The sequence below is a fragment of the Somniosus microcephalus genome, chromosome 4 (assembly GCF_052327205.1).
Source record: "Somniosus microcephalus isolate GS21.2 chromosome 4, FLI_Smic_1.0, whole genome shotgun sequence".
NCBI lineage: Eukaryota > Metazoa > Chordata > Chondrichthyes > Squaliformes > Somniosidae > Somniosus > Somniosus microcephalus.
Genome location: NC_140990.1, coordinates 17,704,359 through 17,726,829, shown reverse-complemented (window position 1 = coordinate 17,726,829; position 22,471 = coordinate 17,704,359). Strand labels below are relative to the sequence as shown.

General features: G+C 48.4%; 1 long non-coding RNA gene across 1 annotated transcript in view; it reads right to left on the bottom strand.

Annotated features, from left to right (window-relative positions):
• Positions 1–6,525: 6,525 nt before the first annotated feature.
• Positions 6,526–22,471, bottom strand: part of LOC147118352 (uncharacterized) — a 42,072-nt gene continuing 26,126 nt past the window's right edge. The window contains exons 2-3 of the long non-coding RNA XR_015077814.1: positions 10,418–10,560; positions 6,526–7,298 (exon numbers count right to left, since the gene is read on the bottom strand). This is a non-coding gene — a long non-coding RNA (uncharacterized LOC147118352). The remainder of the gene's footprint in view (positions 7,299–10,417; positions 10,561–22,471) is intronic.

Sequence of the window (22,471 nt, the reverse complement as noted above, 5' to 3'; positions counted from 1 at the left end):
CGTGGCAAGGGTCCCCTAGTTCGGCCCCCTCCTCCCCAGCGGGAGAGTCGCAACTCCAGTCCGGACACCTTCACCTCGGAGGAGGTGCGGAAGCTGGATAAGATGGCCGAGGATTCGGACCGGCGCCACACGGAGCTCATGAGCGTGGTGGGGCGCATGCCTGAGGCCATCGAGTCGCTGGCGACCAGTGTGCGCGAGTTCGGGGCAGCAACTGCCGCGAGTGGCGGCATGCTGACTGATGCTGTCAAGACCCTGGCGGATGTGGTGCGGGCGCACACCAGGACAACAGGGGCACTCACTGCTGCCACACGCGCTGTCTCAGGCAGGCATCGCCAGGGCAGCCGCCGCGCTGGACCATCCCAGCAAGCCGCCCCTCAGCTGATTGTTGCGGATCCTGCAGTGCGGGCCCGGCCGAGTGCCACCACGCCACAGCACCAGCCAGCGCATCCCAGACGCCAGCTGGCCCACATTGCGCCATCCGTCGCCGCCATTCCCCCACTGGGGCGTCAAGGGCAAGCGGCTGCAGCTGATGGTGGCCAGGCTCAGGTGCGCCACTCAGCAGACGGCCCCTCGAGGCCCAAACGCCGTGTAGGCCGCCCCCCAGCGGCATCTGGCGGAAGGGCATCTGAGCCTCAGGCACCTTCCCCCAGCCTCGCAGCAGCCACTGGGCAGAGCTTGCGAAGGAGCAGCAGGCCGGGCAGGGGAGGCAAAAGGCTGGGCAAGGTCTCGCCCTCGCGGGCCACTCAGTAGAGGGTGTGGCCAGCTTTCCTTTTATATGGCGGTGGCCATCTTTATTTTGCCCATGGTTGTGTTGTTGGAGGGCTTATTTTTTGCGTTAGGCCGACGTTGAGGCCCGGTTTGAAGAAATGTGGAGTGACTCCTCCCCAGTTTGTGGGAGTGAGTCGTTTGGTGGGCTTTTTGTGGGGCCCGTTTATTGTTTTTGGGGATTCATGTGGGAAGGGCTTTTCATTTTTGTGTAATAAATAATTATCTTTATTCATGCAGTCTCCATGGTTGTTCTTCTTAGTGTTTGTTGGCTTCGCCGGCTGAGGGCTTGCAGAGCGGCTGCATTCATCTTCCCTCATGGCCCCTGGCCATTCCCTGACAGGGGGCTTAGAAGTACCGTGTAATAAGGTGGCATCGTGCGGCCCTTGGCCCTGGTCGCTCCCTCCTGGGAACGTACTCCTGCTCCTCCTCCTCCTCCTCCTCCTCATGCTCCTCCTGCTCCTCCTCCTGAGGTGCAGGTCCAACGTCAGGTGGCAGTGCCTGAGTCCTGCAGATAGCCAGGTTGTGTAGCATGCAGCAAACCACCACAAATTGGGAGACCCGGTCCGGCGAATACTGGAGAGCTCCTCCGGAGCGATCAAGGCAGCGGAACCGCTGCTTGAGGACCCCAATAGTTTGCTCGATGATGTTGCGGGTGGTTTGATGGCTCTCGTTGTAGGCCTCTTCAGCAGCGGTCCTGGGCGCGCGGAGCGGGGTCATGAGCCAGGTGCACAAAGGATAGCCTTTGTCCCCGAGTAGCCATCCTCTTGGGGGAGGCTGTGCCTGGAACATGTCATGCACAGTACTCTGCCGCAGGATAAAGGCATCGTGGCTGCTGCCTGGGAAGCTGGCATTGACTGCCATGATGCGCTGCTTGTGGTCACACACCAGCTGCACATTCAGAGAATGGTAGCCCTTCCTGTTGCGATACTGCTCGCCATGCTCCAGAGGGGCCCGCAAAGCCACATGCGTACAGTCAATGGCGCCCTGCACCAAGGGGAATTCCCCGAGTCTGGAAAATCCCAATGCGCGCTGATGCTGGCTCTCCAGGGCCATGGGGAAGGAGATGAATTGGCTTCTCCTTCTGAACAGTGCTTCGGTCACCTGGCGGATGCAGCGATGCGCGCCGTACTGGGAGATGTTTGCTATGTCCCCAGCAGCGTATTGGAAGGAGCCGGTGGCATAGAAGTTCAATGCCACCGTCACCTTCACTTCCACCGACAGAGACGTCCTGCACCTGAGCTTTGGCCGCAGATCTCAGCGAAGCAGGTGGCAGATCTCTGCAATCACCTCCTTTCGGAATCGGAGCCTTTTAACACATCGCGCAGCACTCATGTTTAGGTAGGAGCGCTGCTGGCGGTATAGCCTGACTGGGTAAGGCCTACGTGGCCGACGCCTGTAGCCCCCTCTGCCTCTAGCCAGGGCTGCCCCTCTCACAATGCGTCTGCGAGCCCTACGGACATGGAGCTGCAGCTCCGCGTTGGCACCCCATGCAACCCCCATCAAATCCTGGCAAACACTCAAATTTCCAAAAGGCCACTTGCAGCGCTCTGGCCTGAGTCCAAAAATACCTGAGCTCTTGCTGCTTGAAACCAGTTAGCTATCCTCCTTGTTGTGTCTCCAGAAATGCGTTGCACAAGAGTGTTTTCTGAAAAAAGGCTGGCCTTTATACTGGAGAGCACGTCCCCTTTAATTTGCGCCCCCCGGGGCCCGCGCTGGTTGTGTTGCGTTCCTTTTTCCAAACGCTCCGGCCGCCAGCCGCACAATGGGGCGGTCCGACTGAAGTTTGGAATCGGGGCGGCCAAAGGGCGTTGCACGAGGATGTGACGTCATTTTCTGCGCGTGCATCCGGGCGGGCGCTAAACTTTGCGCCGGCGCTAATGGGCAACTTAATTTGGGGCGGGGCGCAAACTGCGCTGCGCACGGGCGCTACACGCATAGCGCCCGAAAATCACTTCTCTTAAGGCGCTAACTGCTGGCGCTAGCAACTGAAAATCTAGCCCTTTGTGTTTGGCACCAGCCCTGGGAATCCCCGACAGTGGGAAGCCATTTACTCTGTTTGTCCATGAGAAAGAAGGATACATGACAGCTATACTGACACAAGAACATGGGGATCTGCAAAGACCTATTGGCCTAGAAATTCATTATAGCCACTTTTGGGGCGGTAAAGTCGGGCGGCCGCTAAAGTTTGCGCCCGGCGCAAATTCGAGGCCACTTCGCCGATATTCATTAGCTTCGCCCTAAGAGTTTGCTCGAGCGCTAAAACTGGCGATGCACGGCTCTCTTTAGGCGCTAAGCCGGCGGCCCGGGCGCTAACACCGGAAGGTGGGCGCAGGGCAGGTGCGGCGAGCTGCTGATTGACGGCAGACACTCTGGCTCCGGTGAGCTCTTAAAGGGGGAGGGTGGAATTGTTTTTTTGAAAGGCCGAGACTGCTGTATTTGTGTTGTTGGGGAGGGCTTCTCTCCATCAGTTTGTTATGTGGTACCGGCACACTACCACCACCACCACCACCACCACCACCTCCTCCTCCTCCTCCTCCTCCTCCTCCATCATCATCATCATCTCCATCATCTCCATCTCCATCATCACCATCTTTGTCTCTCACAAAGTGTTGCAAAACGGCTGCCTTTTCTACTGCAGGAGTGCCCTTTAATTTGCGCTCCCCGCGGCCCGCCTCGGCTGTGTACCGTTCCACTTCACAGTCGTTCGGGCCGCCAGGCGCACAATGGGGCGGCGCGAGTGAAGTTCCGGTTCCGGCCGCACAAAGGGCGTTGCACGACGAAATGACGTCATGATCTGCGCGCGCAGCTGAATGTCTACTGAAGTTGGGGCGAGGCGCAGATCGCGCTGCGCCCGGGTGCTAAGCGCCTAGCGCTCGAGATCTGCTCCTCCTAAGGCGTTAACGGCTGGCGCGCCCAACTGAATTTCTAGGCCATTGGCTATTATTCGGCAAAACTGGATGCGGTAGCCCTCGGATGGGGAAGTTGCCTAAGGGCCATGGAAGCTACATGTCGAGCAGTAATTACCACTGCAGGTTTAGTCCTCGACCAAAAGCTGATTGTTAAGTGTCCCCACACTGTTCATATTTTGTTGTCTATGAATAGGGTGTCTCAAGTTACGGCCGCTAGGTGGAGCCGTTGGACTGCAGTCTTGGAAGCTCCTAATTTACACATTGTTCGAGCCAGTCCAATTAATCCCGCGACTATGCTCCCACTGGCTGAGGAGCAAGAAGAACATGACTGTGGGGAGATTTTAAAAGAGACAGAAGAGGCAGCATTAGCAGCAGAAGAACCTTTGCACAATCCAGACTTTATTCTTTTTACAGACGGCTCCTCCTTTGTTGAAAATGGCATCAGGAAAGCAGGATGGGCAGTTACAACCCTAGCTGAGGTAGTGGTAAAGGGTGTTTACAAGCAGGAACATCAGCCCAACAGGCCGAGTTACGGGCCCTGTCAGAAGCATGTCGGATAGCAAAAGGACAGACAGTTAATATCTACACAGATTCGCGTTATGCTTTTGGGGTCGCTCATGATTTTGGTCAGTTATGGCGTAAGAGAGGATTTCTAACGGCCACCGGTACACCTGTCCGGAATGGGAATGAAGTCCGGGACCTGTTAGAAACCATACAATTACCTCGGGAAGTATCCATCTTGAAGTGTAAAGCCCATACGAAGGAAAACACTGCGGAGGCACAGGGAAATGCCTTAGTCGATCAGGCAGCTAAAGAAGCCGCCTCGCAGTACACACCCCCAGAGGAGACAACACAGATGTGTAGATTGAAAGCACTCAGGACTCTGACACAAGACTTACAGACAATGCAGAGCAAGTGCTCCGGAGAGGAAAAATGGACATGGATTGAGACAGGAATTAAGCTATGTGAAGACGGTGTCTGGAGAGAGAGAGAGACTGACAAGCCAGTTGCACCACAGGCGCTGATGCCTTATTTAGCCCAACAGATCCACTCATGGGGACACTTGGCTCCACAGCAGATGACAGCAAGGTTCCAGAAGAGCTGGTGGGGTCGGGGATTTAGAAAACAGGCTCAGCTGGTAGCAGACCGCTGTGTGGTATGCCAGAAAAATAATCCTGGACCTATCACTGTAATGCCCCAACTGAGGCCCCCTGCCCCTGCCGGACCGTTCCAACATCTGCAAGTCGATTATATATCCCTTCCCTCATGTTCAGGGTATACTGACGTTCTGGTAATTGTGGACAAATTCTCTAGATGGATAGAGGCTATTCCAACCAGAAGAGCAACAGCCAACCATACAGCTAAAGTACTGTGCAAGGATTACATTCCCAGCTGGGGAGTCCCGGCGAGCATTGACTCTGACCAGGGAACCCACTTCACAGGAGCTGTTTGCAGGGAGGTCAGTAGACTGCTGAATATTACATGGGATCTACACTGCCCTAACCATCCGCAATCATCAGGTCAAGTGGAAAGAATGAACCGAACTCTGAAGCAACGGCTTGCCAAATACCATCAGGAAGGAATACCCTGGCCTCAGGCACTACCAATGGTCCTGTGCAGTATTAGAGCAACCCCGAATCGAACTACTGGTCTGAGTCCATTTGAAATTATAACAGGAAGACCCATGTCACTGCCGGGAACTATTGATTTACGGAAAGCTGATGTCCACTTAATGAGTGACACTTTATTATCCTATTGTCAAAACCTAACAGATGCTATTAGTTCTGCTTCCCAACAGGTGTCGGCAGCTTGGGGAGATCCAACAGAAGGAGGACACGACATTGTACCGGGAGTTCGGGTTTACGTGAAAAAGATCCATAAAGAACCTTTGGGCGCTAAGTGGGAAGGGCCTTACCGAGTATTGTTAACCACCCAGGCAGCTGTTAAAGTTCAAGGAAAGAAAGCCTGGATCCACGCATCCCACGTTAAGAGAGCCCTAGAGACTGAAACCTGAACTGTTAACCCTGAGTTTGCCATAATGCTGTATGCAGTTATTCTAGTCAGTTGCCTATTTCTGAGCCTATCCTCTGCACCACAAGAGCCTAAACGAGTACCTAGGGGTTTACATAAAAATACCTTTTTGTGCATGTCATACACTTATGCCAAAATGAAAAATCTCTCCGGTTGTTGGGTATGTACCCAAATCCCCATCTACTCTAAGGGAGGGATTCCTCTGAGAGCTGTCCCACTTAATCTGTCAGAAGTAGCAGAGTGGTATATATACCAGAATGGCACACGCCAAGCCCCCAGGTGGATAAGAGTTGCGTCTGCGTCAACAGACGGAAAAGGCCAGGCAATGTCTACTTTGTCATTTTACCCCATATCTGCAAAGCCCTGGGAAGCGGGAGGATATTATATGAATACCTTCGAAGGGTGGTACCAACCAAAGTACGACCACTCCCAACAGCCTCCCTTCCTCACCCTCACTAAGGCCACAGGTATGGAAAGGCTACTGGGGACAATATATGTTTAGTAAGGAATTTGAAGAGGTGGATATTCATAGGCACTAGTCGGTGCACGTATAATTTTACAGTAACTGGTACTGCTAACGGGTTTCCCCTTGGGTTTCCCCGTTATCCATCCCCTCAGTATTATGGTTGTACACTGCAAGTCCCATACGCCAACCAAAAAGGTACTTTCAACTATTCCCTGGTATCTGCAGGGTTTGATGACGATAAAACCACCTCGTACAATGGGACATACTTTATTTGTGGCAACAAAGCATACCCCTGGTTGCCACGGATCATGTTACCTGGCATATGTGTTGCCATATGTAACCCCTTCACGGTTCTCTAGATATATGTGAGATGTGGTCTCTGTTGTAGACAGTATTCTATAGTCCAGTAAGGAGATCACTACTACAATGGCTTAATTCTAATTATCTTACTTTATAGTTTTAACGTCAGACAGTATAAGAAGATTACAGGTCAATGAATTAAATTAGACATTTGCATACATTAGAATGAATCTAGACATAATAAACATACATTCTCCATTTACATGGATTCAAAGGAGAATCTGTCCCTGTGTCCAAATTCGAGTGCACTCTTTCGTTGGCGCGCTTAAGTTGGAGCTCATGGTATGTATAATGTCTGCAAGACTTACGACTCCGAACCCCTTCGTTGAATTCTCTTCACGATCACTGAATCCCACTTTGAGTTCTGGATGCAGAGCACACAGCAGCAGCTGGAGTTGGTGACTCTCTCTCTCTCTCTCTCTCTCTGCAGCTTTTCCAAGTAGCTCCCCATCAGCACGAGGCAAGCAGCTCTCCCCAGACCTCTGCCTTGCAGATCTGGGTTCAGACAACGATCCCCCGGTACTGGTGACCTGCAGCCAGCCAGTTCAGGATGCAGTGCTACTAATACGAAGGGCGGCGGCCGATTTTGGAAGCCCGGGACAGGATGCGGCAGCCATTTGCCTCCTGAGCCCTCTTTTCAGAGCTCCTGCCCTCTTTTCTTCCAGTCGCTCCCTTTTTTCCCGCTCGAAAACCCCGACTCCACCCCTTCCTCCTGGGGTTTCTGCCTGGAGACTGCCCAGCCTCACTGTCTGCAACAGTTGATACTGGTGCAGAATTATGGAAAGTATGCTCTTAGTCACATTGTGTCCTTAAAAGTTCTTGCCGTACCTTCACATGGGCAACTTTAACCCAGGGATTTATAACAATGATAATACAGTGTCTAAGTTAAAGATTGATAACCATACTTAGCGTACATAACATTTCCAGTGGGTATTACACTTATATTCATCATTTGCCCTCTCTAGCGAATCATCATTATCGATCGGAAAGAGCTATTACTAAAACAGAACAATTCTTCGCTATCCTATTCCCCGGGTATGGAACAGCCAGGACAATAAAAGAAATTCGGCTGGTAGCCTCGATTCTTGAGGAAGTAGCCAATGATACGGCTGAGTCACTGAGTAAAATGAACAGTGAGATGGTGGCAATACGCACAGTTGGCTTACAAAATAGAATGGCTCTAGATTATCTGCTAGCGGAGAAGGGTGGAACATGTGCCCTAATCGGAGCTGACTGTTGCACATATATCCCGGACAACTCCGAAGATATTACTAATTTGGCTAAACATATCCGTAAGGAAGTAGAAAAAGTTAAACAACCCCCGCCCTTCACTTTATGGAATTGGGCAACTGGGTGGCTAGGCTCGCTGGGGACTTCAGTGGTGCAGGGGTTAATTTTGTTCTTTGTAATCATTGTAATTCTGTATTGTGTGTTTCTGTTGATTAAATGTACCTGCCGCCAGGCAGCTGCTGCCCCACGGGTAAGCCAAGATGTGGCAACTTATATTTAGCTGCAAGATCAGTTTGTATCTTTTCTACTTTTTAATTTTTGTATCTTTTCTACTTTTTAATTTTTGTATCTTTTCTACTTGTTAATTTTTCTACCTTTTTACCTTTTAATTTTTACCTGAATGTATTTTTCAAAGCCATAAGCTGAGGGGAGCTCCTCCCACTTTTTAAGATGCACTAATTAATTTAAGATCATGAAATCAATTAACTCATTAAAACCAGGCTTTTACTGTGGCCACGTAAAATCCTGGTTGATGTAAATTTGTGCAGTGCCACTGATCCGGACAGTGGCAAAACACAGCAATGATTGATTATATTTTTAATCTTTATGTTAATGATTCTATTTTTTGAAAGAATCAAAGGGGGGAGTGTTAGGGAATATATATATTTTAATAACACAGATTTGAATAAGATTAAACTAATAATGTATAGAAATTTGATTATGTTGAAGCTGATCACATGCCAAAGGATGGTGTGATGTATGAGATCCAATCACAGCTGGTAACGTCACATCGGCTGACTTAAAAACTGAGAACAATGGAAATGCTGAATTAGCTTAAAACTATGAAAATGCTGATCTTAGCTTAAAACTGAAAGTGATGATCCTGCTTAACTAGAGAACAAAGGAATGATTGATGTATCAGAGACCCAATCAGTGTGATGTAGTTGAACCAACCATGACTCTGCATGCGTGCTGCTGAGCCAATGGTTATAAAGGGGGCGGGTACATCTGCTGATTCATAAAAACCTGCCATTTTGTTCACAAGTCAGGCAGAGGAAGGAAGTCAAACAGTGTAAATCAAGTGATGCAATAAATCGACTATTTAAAACTTACCACCGAACTCGCAAACATTTATTTTAGTGTGTTGACCTCAGATCAGTGTGGTCCACTGAAATTAATTACCCGATCTAACAGGCGGTCTGTCCTTATTCTAGGAGATGGACCCTAAAGGACAGGCGGTCTGTCCTTATTCTAGGAAATGGACCCTAAAGGACAGGTGGTCTGTCCTTATTCTAGGGGATGGGGTTTAAAGGAGAGGTGGTCTGTCCTTATTCTAGGAGATGGATCCTAAAGGACAGGCGGTCTGTGTTTGTTCTAGGAGAGAGACCCTAAAGGATGGGTGGTCTGTCCTTATTCCAGGAGATGGATCCTAAAGGACAGGTGGTCTGTCCTTATTCTAGGAGATGGACCCTAAAGGACAGGCGGTCTGTCCTTATTCTAGGAGATGGGGCCTAAAGGACAGGTGGTCTGTCCTTATTCTAGGAGATGGACCCTAAAGGATAGGCGGTCTGTCCTTATTCTAGGAGATGGGGCCTAAAGGACAGGTGGTCTGTCCTTATTCTAGGAGATGGACCCTAAAGGACGGGTGGTCTGTCCTTATTCTAGGAGATGGACCCTAAAGGACGGGCGGTCTGTCCTTATTCTAGGAGATGGACCCTAAAGGACAGGCGGCCTGTCCTTATTCTAGGAGATGGACCCTAAAGGACAGTTGGTCTGCCCTTATTCTCGGAGATGGATCCTAAAGGATGGGCGGTCTGTCCTTATTCTAGGAGATGGACCCTAAAGGACAGGCGGTCTGTCCTTATTCTAGGAGATGGACCCTAAAGGACAGGCGGTCTGTCCTTATTCTAGGAGATGGGGCCTAAAGGACAGGCGGTCTGTCCTTATTCTAGGAGATGGACCCTAAAGGACAGGCGGTCTGTCCTTATTCTAGGAGATGGATCCTAAAGGACAGGCGGCCTGTGCTTATTCTTGGAGATGGACCCTAAAGGACAGGCAGTCTGTCCTTATTCTAGGAGATGGACCCTAAAGAACAGGCGGTCTGTCCTTATTCTAAGCGATTGATCCTAAAGGACAGGCAGTCTGTCCTTATTCTAGGAGATGGATCCTAAAGAACAGGCGGTCTGTCCTTATTCTAAGAGATTGATCCTAAAGGACAGGCAGTCTGTCCTTATTCTAGGAGATGGATCCTAAAGGACAGGCGGCCTGTCCTTATTCTGGGGGATGGGTCCTACAGAATAAGCCCTCTTTTGGTTTCAGGGCCACGGGTACAGAGCACTCTGTTGGTCAGGTTCACAGCTGGTGACCTGTAAGTTTCTGAATCCTCTTTGATTTTCCTGCCCTCGCCCAGAAGCATTGCCCCAAGTTCCCAGCACTCTCTGTCACCAGCGCTGCTGAATCGAGTACCTCAGGCCAGGAGAAAGGAGAAATGGTTCAGAGCCGCAGATGTTGTGAAGGGCCCTACACAGCACGATTAATCGGTTCCTGGTGTGATAGAGTCAGATAATAAGATGTGGTGATAAAGTGAAGGTAAAACTGTGGGATTTATGGGATGTCTTATTTGTTGCTCATTTGATAATCAAAGTCTGGTTACCTTGACAACAGTGACGAAGGTGCTGTCGAGGAAACTCAGAATAAACAGAATGGCGAAGGCAGCAACTGTTAGCACGTTGTCGTCTCCATCCCTATCTCCCACTCCTTCCTTCCCTTCCTCTCCTGCCACGTCTGTCGGGATTTCTGAAATTAAGGAGGAATTGGGGCTGTTAGAGTTACCTGTAGATGTTTCATGAAGGTCAACATCTCAATCGTTTGAAGATAACACAGCGAGGGGGAGGTCACGGTGGAGCGGCACTGGGAGCAGTGAATCATTAGAAAGTCTCTCTGTCTGTCTCTTTCTCGGCCTGTCTCTGTCTCTATCTCTGTCTGTCTCTGATTCCATCTCCCTCTGAGTCTCGGTCTGTCTTTCTGCCTCTCTCTGTCTGTCTCTTCCCCCTCTCTCTCTCACTGAATCTCTCTCCCTTTCTGTCTCACTGGTTCTCTCGTTGTTTCACCCCTCTTTCTCTCACTCACTGTTTCTCTTAGAGTCCTACACAAACAAACGACAGATGGACATTAAATCGGTTCCAAAACCTCAGTCCTTCCCTCTCCCGACTTGATTCTCCACTTCCCTTTTGTATTATCCAATCTACCAGGTCAGCCACACGCGTTGCCGACTCCTTGACCCGAATAACAACAGTCACTGACCCACAAACAAGCCCATTGAGTTCAAAGCACTCTGAGATTATCCCCATAGCCAGGATGAGATGCTTTGTAACTTGAAATATTTCTTTTTTTCTGATTCTCTGGTTTTATGTAAAGTTTTAATCAAGATAAGATTTTCTAAGGCTACATTAAATGAACTTGTAAATTCGAAGGAGCCACCAGATACAACACTGAGCAGCTCCTCTCAATGACACAAACCCTTGTGAGTGGTGATGTGAGCGAGTGAGGGATCGAATGGGATGTGAAGGCCTGCGATTCACGGCTCACTGTGATGCAATGAGGGAAGTAATCCAGTGAGGGTCAGTGTGCAAACACGAGGGGATCTTCCAGCCTCATTGACACCGAGACCTCGCATTGTGATACTATTAACTAGTGTAAAGGCTTTGGAGGAAGATCTGAGAGAGGGAGAGTGAGAGAGAGACAGAGGGTGAGAGAGTGAGAGACAGAGAGAGAGAGTGAAAGACAGAGATAAAGAGAGCGTGAGAGAGACACACACAGTGAGAGAGAGAGGGAAGAGAGGGAATACAGAGCCAGAGATAATCAGGGCTCGATCTTGCCATTGGGGCCGGGCTGGGGGAGTGTCAGGTGGTCGTCGTGTCAGGATCCCAACTTCGATGTGAAGTGGGACAAAAGTGCGATTTTCCCTAATTGGGCACTTGATTTCCAACGTGTGGAAACCCCTGGCCCAATGAGTCTTTTCATACAGAAAGTCGCCTCCGATGACGTAATCAATGCTGCTGGATTTAAGGCCTGCAAGCAGCCTTGCTTCCTTTTCAGCCTTTAAACGACATAGATAGGACTTGGAAGCCGGTTCTGTTGAAGGAGTATGAGCAGCTAGGGGTCAAATTAAAAAACAGCACCTCAAGGGTAATAATCTCTGGATTATTACCTGAGCCACGAGCGAATTTGGCTAGGACAAATAAAATTAGAGAGTTAAATGCGTGGCTCAAAGACTGGTGTGGGAGAAATGGGTTTTGCTTCCTGGGACACTGGCACCAGTACTGGGGCAGGAGGGAGCTGTTCCGTTGGGACGGGCTTCACTTGGCCAGTGCTGGGACTGGAGTCCTGGCGGATCATATAACTAGGGCTGTAGAGAGGGCTTTAAACTAACTAGTCGGGGGGGAGGTTCCTGGAGAGCAAATAATAAAAATGACAACAGAGAAGGTCATAGACTTAGGTAGCAGTGGGGAAATTAAAAACCAGAGCGTGTCAGGAAGGGGCAGAAGGTATGGAGTGAAAGGTAAAGTAATAAAAAGGGCAAAAGCAGGAACTAAGTGTCACAAAACATACTTGAAAGTTCTCTATCTGAATGCACGTAGCATTCGTAACAAAATAGACAAGTTAATGGCACAAATAACTACATATGGGTATGATCTTGTGGCCATTACAGAAACATGGCTGCAGGGTGACAATGCCTGGGAATTAAACATACCAGGTTATTTAACGATCAGGAAGGACAGGCAGGAAGGAAGGGGAGGTGGGGTGGCTATGTTAATAAAGGAAGGAATCACTGTAATACAGAGAAATGATATTGGGTCAAAAGATCAGGATAATGAAACAGTTTGGGTGGAGGTAAGGAATAATAAGGGGAAAAAAACACTAGTGGGCATAGTCTATAGGCCTCCGAACAGTTGCAACTCTGTTGGACGGAGTATCAATCAGGAAATAGTTGAGGCTTGTAATGAGGGAACATCTATAATTATGGGGGATTTTAACTATCATATTAATTGGACAAATCAAATTGGGCAGGGCTGCCTTGAGGTTGAGTTCATTGAGTGTATTAGGGATGGGTTTCTTGAGCAGTATGTAACTGAACCGACCAGGGGGCAAGCAACCTTAGATCTGGTCTTGTGTAACGAGACAGGATTAATTAAAAATGTCCTAGTAAAGGATCCCCTTGGAATGAGTGACCATAGCATGGTTGAATTCCATATTCAATTAGAGGGTGAGAAGGTTGGATCTCAAACAAGCGTGCTAAGCTTGAATAAAGGAAACTATGAAGGTATGAGAGCGGAATTGAGTAGAGTGGATTGGGAAAATAGATTAAAGGGTAAGACGATACATGATCAGTGGGGTACATTTAAGGAGTTATTTTACAACTTCCAAAAAATATATATTCCACTGAGAAGAAAAGGGTGTAAAAGAAAAGACAGCCATCCGTGGCTAAGTAAAGAAATTAAGGATAGTATTCGACTAAAAACAAGGGCATATAAGATAGCCAAATCTAGTGGAAGGATAGAGGATTGGGAAAACTTTAAAAGACAGCAAAAAATAACAAAAAGATTGATTAAGAAAGGGAAGATAGATTATGAAAGTAAATTAGCAAAAAATATAAAAACAGATAGTAAGAGTTTTTATAGTTATATAAAAAGAAAAAGGGTGGCTAAAGTAAATGTTGGTCCCTTAGAGGATGAGACTGGGAAATTAATGGTGGGAAATATGGAGATGGCAAAAACACTGAATTAATATTTTGTATCAGTCTTTACAGTGGAGGACACTAAGAATATCCCAACACTGGACAAACAGGGGGCTATAGGGGGGGAGGAGCTAATCACGATCAAAATCACTAAGGAAGTGGTACTCGGTAAAATAATGGGACTCAAGGTGGATAAATCACCTGGACCTGATGGCTTACTGTTAAGTCTGTGTGTTCTAGTTGTATTTAAGATTAATTACTGACACAGACTACAAGAATAACGTTTCAACAGGTCTTTACTAGTTGGAGGTCAGGGCTATACTAACAGCAATATCACTACACAGTGCTTATATACCGGTGGTCACCACCGGTATTACGTATACAGCAGCCAGAGAAAGTAGTACATCTCTTAAGGTGGAACAGGCTTAAGTTCTCTTAAGGTGGAACAGGTTACATACACCACAATCCTCCCTTTTTAGCTTAACAGTCATATCCCCATTTAACATAACATATATACATATATAACTTCAGGTATAAACAGTTCAAAGGTTCAGTCTCTCAGGAGGCCTTCTGATTCGGGTTGGATAACGCCTTTCAGTGGTCTCTGATTCTTGTTGCTGAGGTGACTCCTCTAGTTGGTTTCCTATGTATTGGACGTCATCATCAGGTACATTCCCTGCCGAGGTAGATGCTTCAGGTTCATTAACGTCTTCCACAGTTGTCTCTGTCGCAACCATGGGTTCGACCCTTGCTCTCGATTCTACCAGTTGATCCGCATGACGCCTTATCACATTGTTACCAATATCTACTGTGTACATCAGAGGTCCTTGTCTGGCCCGAATTGTTCCAGACTACCATTTTTCGTTTCCATAGTCCCTTGCCAACACTGGTTGTCCTACGTCGAAACTTCGAGTGGTCTTGTTATTAATATGCCGGAACTGTTTGTTTTCCACTTCCCTCCGCACATTTGGTTTTAACAAGTCCAACCTGGACCGCAACCTCCTGTTATAAAACATCATGGCAGGACTTTGGTTAGTTACTGCATGAGCAGCGTTTTGATATGCCATTAGGAAATTGTCCACCTTGTGTTGTAGTGGAATCTGATCATCGTTCATGGCCTTTATTGCCTTTTTGAATGTTTGGACAAATCTCTCGGCCAACCCGTTTGTCGCCGGATGATATGGGGCAGAGGTATAATGTTTCACCCCATTCTTCTTTAAGAATTTTTGGAATTCTTCCGACACGAACTGTGGTCCGTTGTCCGAACATATCTGTTCTGGCAACCCGTTCCTTGCGAATAACGTTCTTAACACCGCAATTGTCTTTTCTGAAGTAGTGGTATTCATCTTGATCACTTCTGGCCATTTGGAATGTGCGTCCACCGCAATTAGGAACATGGAGTCCATGAATGGACCAGCAAAGACAATATGTATGCGTTGCCATGGGGCTGAAGGCCATTCCCATGGGTGTAGCGGTGCGATCGGAGGTGCATTTTGCACTTTTTGGCACCCAGCGCAGCTTTTCGTCAACTCCTCTATCTGTTGGTCAATACCCGGCCACCATACATAAGCCCTAGCAAGACTTTTCATTTTAACTCCCCCCAGATGACCTTCATGCAGTTCCTTTAGAACTCTTTCCCTTAACTTGGGAGGAATAATCACTCTTGTCCCGTACATCAAAGTACCATGGCAGACGGACAGCTGGTCTCGCCTTGCCGAGAATGCCGGTAACAGAGGATCACCATGTGTTGGCCATCCCTTCACTGTCACCTCGTAAACTCGGGACAGTGTTGGGTCGTTCCTGGTTTCTCTTTCAATACTTGCATTGGTGACTGGTAAACACTCGATGATGGTCGAATGAAATAACTCAACAGGGTCGTCTCTTCTTCTTCAGGTAGTGGCAGGCGCGACAGCCCATCAGCATTGCCATGCTGCTTTGTACCTTTGAATTCTATTTGATATTGATGTGCCCCTAGGAAAAGGGACCATCTCTGGAGTCTCTGTGCTCTCATCACCGAAACACCCTTCTTAGGGTTAAAAATGGATACCAACGGCTGATGGTCTGTCAGAAGTGTGAATTTTTGGCCCTGCAGGTAATGATTAAACTTCTTCACTCCCCATACAAGGCTGAGAGGCTCCCTATCGATCTGCACATAGTTGCGCTCAGCGGAGGTCAATGATCTGGATGCAAACGCGACTGGCCTTTCCGTGCCATTTGGCAACTTGTGTGAGAGTACTGCCCCAATACCATATGGAGAAGCATCACAAGCCAACCGAATAGGCAGTGTCGGGTTGAAGTGAGCCAACACTTCCTCTGAGGTGATCAATTCTTTGCTTTTGCGAAATGCCTTCTTACAGTTTTCACTCCATTCCCATGGTACCCCCTTCTGTAAAAGAGCGTTCAGCGGGTGCAGTACCGTGGATAGATTCGGTATAAACTTATGGTAATAGTTAATCAATCCTAGAAACGACCTCAACTGAGAGACATTATCCGGAGCGGGAGCCTTTACAACTGCCTCTATCTTGTCAGGAGACTTATGAAGCCCCTCCCGGTCAATGACATGACCACAGTACGAGATCCGCTTCTGAAAGAACTCACATTTCTGCCGATTAACTCGAAGTCCATACTCTTTCAGTCTGTTGAGCACCAGTTCCAAGTTTGCGAGGTGTTCTTCATCACCATCTCCTGTAATCAGAATATCGTCCAGGTAACATTGTGTGCCTGGAATTCCCTGTAATACCTGCTCCATGGCCCTCTGCCAAATTGCTGGAGCCGATGCCACTCCAAAAACCAGCCTATTATACCGGTACAAACCTCTATGCGTGTTGATCGTGAGGTACTGGCGTGACTCTTCTTCAACCTCCATCTGCAAGTACGCCTGCGCCAGGTCTATCTTGGTGAAGTGTTTCCCGCCAGACAACGAAGCAAAAATATCCTCAATCCGCGGAAGCGGATACTGCACCGTGTGAAGCACCGGATCAACGGTGATCTTGAAGTCTCCACAGATGCGAACCTTCCCTGGTTCTCCTGGCTTGTTGCTCGAAGGACGTTTCATAACGGGAACAATGGGCGTAGCCCACTCACTCCAATCTACCTTAGACAGTACACCTGAACGTTCTAGCGCTTCCAGTTCCGCTTCTACAGCAGGTCGTATTGCATAGGGTACTGGTCTGGCTTTGAAAAATTTTGGGTGTGCATGTTCATCAATCTTGATGTTTGCCGTAATTCCTCTCAGTGTTCCCAGTCCCTGCTGGAACACCTCTTTAGCATCATCCAATATTCTGGACAATCGTTTAGGTTTGACATCTGTTTCCCCGGACTCTACCGTTCGTGCCTTTAAGGAGTGCCAGTCCATATTCATTTTCCTAATCCACTCCCGTCCCAGTAGTGGTGGACCTCCTTCAGGTAGCACATATAAGTCCATTACTTGGCTTTCTTTGCCCTTGTGGACCACTTTTACCTCTATCTTTCCGATGGGGTACACTCTTTGCCCCGTGTATGTTTTCAATATAATCTCCGTATCCCGTAGGGGAATATGTTGGAATAACTTTTTGTAATCTTTCTTATTCATGACCGTCAATGCCGATCCAGTGTCCAATTCCATCTTTACTTGGACTCCTGCTATCTGAAGAGTGACCCAAATTGTCTGGAGATCTGCATCCTTACCAACGTTGTGTACTCTTAAGCTACCCAGTTCATTACTGCTGGCGTCTGAATCTGACTTCTGTTCGTTCGAACTGTTCTTTGTCACCTTGTGTACCTTTATGTATTTTCCTTGCGGTGACTTTTTGTTGCTGGTCTTCTTTCCTGACCGGCATACTTTAGCTATGTGGCCAAGCCTGCCACACGTTCTGCATTCTTGGTTTTTAAACCAACACTGGTTCTGATCGTGCGTTGTCTTTCCACAATGATAACATTTTACAGTACTCAAAACCAATTGATTTGTACTGAGTTCCGGTGACCGTAGCTGCATTACTGCCGTGCCTCTCGCTGCGGCTTCGTGTGATGCTGCCATAGTGATCGCTTTCTCAAGCGTCAGCTCATTCTCCTCGAGCAGTCGCTTTTGTGTATCTTCTTTTAATAATCCACACACAAATTTATCTCTTAGCGCATCTGTTAGTCCTGTTCCAAACTGACAGTACTTTGCTAGCTTACGCAATTCCATTAAATATTCAGCATTGCTTTCATCTTTCAGCTGCTTTCTGCTGTAAAATTTAAATCATTCCGCTAGCATCAGCGGCGTGGGGGTTAGATGATTTCTCAGGACAGTAACAATCTCCTCGAACATCTTCTCCGCCGGTTCATCTGGTGATAAAAGATGTTTCAATTGCCCGTATGTCTTCGCACCCATTAAGTTTAATAAAGTTAGTGCTTTCTCATCATCTGGGATTTTATTTGCTTTACAATAATTTTGTATGCGTTCTACATACGTGGCCCAATCTTCGATGTCGCTATCAAAGGTATTAATGTTCCCATGTTTAGGCATCGTTGCAATTTTTTTAGTGATTTCCCTTTTTCCAAGATGGTGGCTTCCCGCTCTTGTCTTCGTCCTCCGCCTACAAAATGGCGGTTTCCCGCGCTTGGCGGTCTTTCCTGCGCTCGCCTTCTTCACCCGCTGGCTGCAATGGCGTTTGGCGTGCCGCTCCCCTTTCCCAGCGGTTAGTAACTCCCCCGACGCTGTCTCCGCTTCACCGCGGCTCCCTCGGGCATTCGCGCTTCCCCGATGTCGCACCTCGCAGCCCTTCTTGCAGCCCGGTTATTAGCACCGGCTGCGTTCGCCTTCACCGCGGCTCTCACGCCTTCAGTCGCCCCAGACGCTGCGCCTTTTTGGCCCGAATGCGGCCCGGCCCTTATCACCAGCCGCGATCGATGTCCCCGCGCTGCGCCTTTCGGCCCGAATGCGGCCCGGCCTTTATTTCCGGTCGCGATCGATCTCACCGCTCTTATTCCTCCGTCTTCCCTCCCCGTCTGTACAGCCAACGCGGCCGACTTTCTGCTCGCGTCGCTGACCGGCTTACCCACCACCGAGGTAGAAGGAAGATAGCTGACTGCCGCTGATGGAGGCTTCGAGTTCAGGATATCTTCTGCACTCCGGGTTCTCGATGCCTGCCGCGCGACGTGTCTTCCAGCAGGGTGATGAGGGTGGATGCCTCTCTTCGACGCCCGTTCTGTGGGCGAAGCCGCCGTGGATATAAACTGCCGCAGGGTAAGAATCGGACTCATCGCCACTGTTAAGTCTGTGTGTTCTAGTTGTATTTAAGATTAATTACTGACACAGACTACAAGAATAACATTTCAACAGGTCTTTACTAGTTGGAGGTCAGGGCTATACTAACAGCAATATCACTACACAGTACTTATATACCAGTGGTCACCACCGGTATTACGTATACAGCAGCCAGAGAAAGTAGTACATCTCTTAAGGTGGAACAGGCTTAAGTTCTCTTAAGGTGGAACAGGTTACATACACCACACTTACATCCTAGGGTCTTGAGGGAAGTGGCGGTAGGGATTGTGGAAGCATTGGTAATACTTTTCCAAAACTCCCTGGGCTCAGCAAAGGTCCCGGCAGACTGGAAAACTGCTAATGTAACACCCTTATTTAAAAAGGGCAGTAGACAGAAGGCTGGAAACTATAGACCGGTTAGCCTAACATCTGTGGTAGGTAAAATTTTGGAGTCCATTATTAAGGAGACAGTAACAGGGCATTTGGATAATCATAATGTAATAGGACAAAGTCAGCATGGTTTTATGAAGGGGAAGTCATGTTTGACAAATTTGCTGGAGTTCTTTGAGGAAGTAACATATAGGGTGGATAAAGGGGAACCAGTGGACGTAGTGTATTTAGACTTCCAAAAGGCATTTGACAAGGTGCCACACAAAAGATTATTGCTTAAGATAAAAAATCACGGGATTGGGGGTAACATTCTGGCATGGATAGAGGATTGGCTATCTAACAGAAGGCAGAGAGTTGGGATAAATGGTTCATTCTCAGACTAGCAATCAGTAACTAGTGGTGTTCCGCAGGGGTCAGTGCTGGGTCCCCAACTCTTTACAATATATATTAACGATTTGGAGGAGGGGACCGAGTGTAACATATCAAAGTCTGCAGATGATACTAAGATGGGAGGGAAAGTAGTGAGTGAGGAGGACATAAAAAACTTGCAAGGGGACATAGACAGGCTAAGTAAGTGGGCAGAGATTTGGCAGATGGAATACAATACTGGAAAGTGTGAGGTTATGCACTTTGGCAGGAAAAATCGTAGAGCAAGTTATTATCTTAATGGCAAGAAACTTGAAGTACTGAAGTACAAAGGGATCTGGGGGTCCTGGTGCACGAAACTCAAAAGGTTAGTATGCAGGTGCAGCAAGTGATTAAGAAGGCCAATGGAATGTTGGCTTTTATTGCTAGGGGGATAGAATATAAAAATAGGGAGGTATTGCTTCAGTTGTACAAGGTATTGGTGAGACCGCACCTGGAATACTGCATACAGTTTTGGTGTCCATACTTAAGAAAAGACATACTTGCTCTCGAGTCAGTACAAAGAAGGTTCACTCAGTTAATCCTGGGGATGAGGGGATGGACATATGAGGAGAGGTTGAGTAGATTGGGACTCTACTCATTGGAGTTCAGAAGAATGAGAGGCGATCTTATTGAAACATATAAGATTGTGAAGGGGTTGGATCAGGTGGATGCGGGGAGGATGTTCCCGATGATGGGTGAAACTAGAACTAGGGGGCATAGTCTTAGAATAAGGGGCTGCTCTTTCAAAACTGAGATGAGGAGGAACTACTTCACTCAGAGGGTGGTAGGTCCATGGAATATGCTGCCCCAAAAAGCTATGGAAGCTACATCATTACATAAATTTAAAACAGAAATAGACAGTTTCCTAGAAGTAAAGGGAATTAAGGGTTACAGGGAGCGGGCAGGAATTTGGACATGAGTCTAGGTTCGGATTGGACATGGCCCTGTGGGTAGCGGAGCGGGCCCAGGGGCCGTGTAGCCTGATCCTGCTCCTATTTCGTGTGTCTAATTCTGTTAGATTCAGGAGATGGTTCTGTGATAGTAGATTGGCGGTTAGGATCAGATCAGCCATGATCTTATTGAATGGCGGAGCAGGCTCGAGGGGCCGATTGGCCTACTCCTGCTCCTATTTCTTATGTTCTTATGTTCTTAGGTTCTTAAACTTTATGGCCATTGTTCTGAGTGCTTCCTTCAGCAACTATGTCCACCAGTAGACCAAAGTGTGCTCCAAGATTCAATGAGGCCTCCCTCCAAGCTCTGGTGGAGGGAGCAAGAGCAAAGAAGGAGGTGCTCTTCCCTTCCTCAGGGAGGAAAAAGCCTCCCCAGCAGACTAAAGCTGTGTGGCTGCAAGTGGTCCAAGAGGTAAACACAATTTCTATGTGCACCAGAACCTGGCTGCAGTGCAGGAAGAGGTTTCATGACCTTTTCCGCACAGGAAAAGTGAGTATGACATTCCCATCACCCTCAATCTGATCCCCATCGCCTCTCATCACCAGCACTCTGCTTTGCCAACCTCTTCCTCCACATCCCACTTGACCCTTACATCCCTGCACCCTTACCCATTCCCTCTCTCTCTCTGGTCACATTCACTTAACTATTCGACCATGCAGCCCTCACACTCCCTATCACTGTGATGCAATGACAACAACTTACAACACACAGGGAGGGCCCTTTGTCTCCTTCTAAGCATCTATGCTATGGATTCTCTACACTCACTCCTTCATTCTCACTCAAACCCCACTTGTGTCTCTCATTGCAGGAAAAGAGAGCCCACAGTAAGAGGGCAAGAGCGAGGACAGGAAGAGAGCCACTCTCAGTAGCCCAGCTCACCACTTCGGAGGAGGCGGCCCTGGAATTCACCGGAGTGGAGGACGATTCGCAAGTGGGGGACGGACAGACCGGTGCATCACAGCAAGCTGGTGACAGAATAGTTTAGCATCTCTCTCACTGACATTGTGTGAGTGACTGATAATGATTCTGATGCTCTAACAGATTGACTTATGATCATCTGCTCAATTCGATGTGCATGCAACCTTTACCTCACATCTTTAACTCTTTCCTTTACAGGACCATCAAGAGCCCCTGTCCCCACTGTCCAGGAGGAACAGTCTGAGCCTGAAGACTCCTCAGAGGAAGCTGCAACCCAGAGAGTGGTGAACCTGTGGAATTCTCTGCCACAGAGGGCGGTGGAGGCCAATTCATTAAATATATTCAAAAAAGAGTTGGATATATTTCTTAAGGCTAAAGGGATCAAGGGATACGGGGAGAAGGCAGGGACAGGGTACTGAATTTGGATGATCAGCCATGATCTCATTGAATGGCGGAGCAGGCTCCAAGGGCCGAATGGCCTACTCCTGCTCCTATCTTCTATGTTTCTGTGTTTCTATGTTTCTATGGCACAGCATCAGCTGAATTCAGGGCAGCCAGCACCAGTGCAGAAACTCACACCTCGGTGGGACCTTCGCGATATAGAGTAGTGTTGTCACCTGGTGTATCACAGATCATAAGTGAGCATCAGCAGATGGTGGAGACAGGGACAGGAGTCGAGAGTCCTCATTGGAGGGTGCAGGACTCTCCCATCTCGGCTCAGCTGCATGTCGACCCTGTGCCTCCGGGTCCATCCAGAAGGAGAGCGGTGTTGGAACTCCAGGAACAGGTACAGGAGTCTCTGGCAGGTTTTGTCTCCAGGGTCACTGCGAGTGTGGAGCGAATGGAGGAGTCCATCGCGAACATGAGCAGAGCCTTTGTGGAGGCATTTGCGCATGAACGCATCACCATGGAAAGGATGTCAACCTCCATGGAAAGGGAGGCTACCTCCATGGTAAGGCTGGCTACCGTAGAGGAGAGGATGGCTACGGTACAGGAGAGGATGGCTACTGTAGAGGAGAGGATGGCTATGGCCATGGAGGAGTTTAGTCGCCACGGTATTGAAAACATGGTCAATG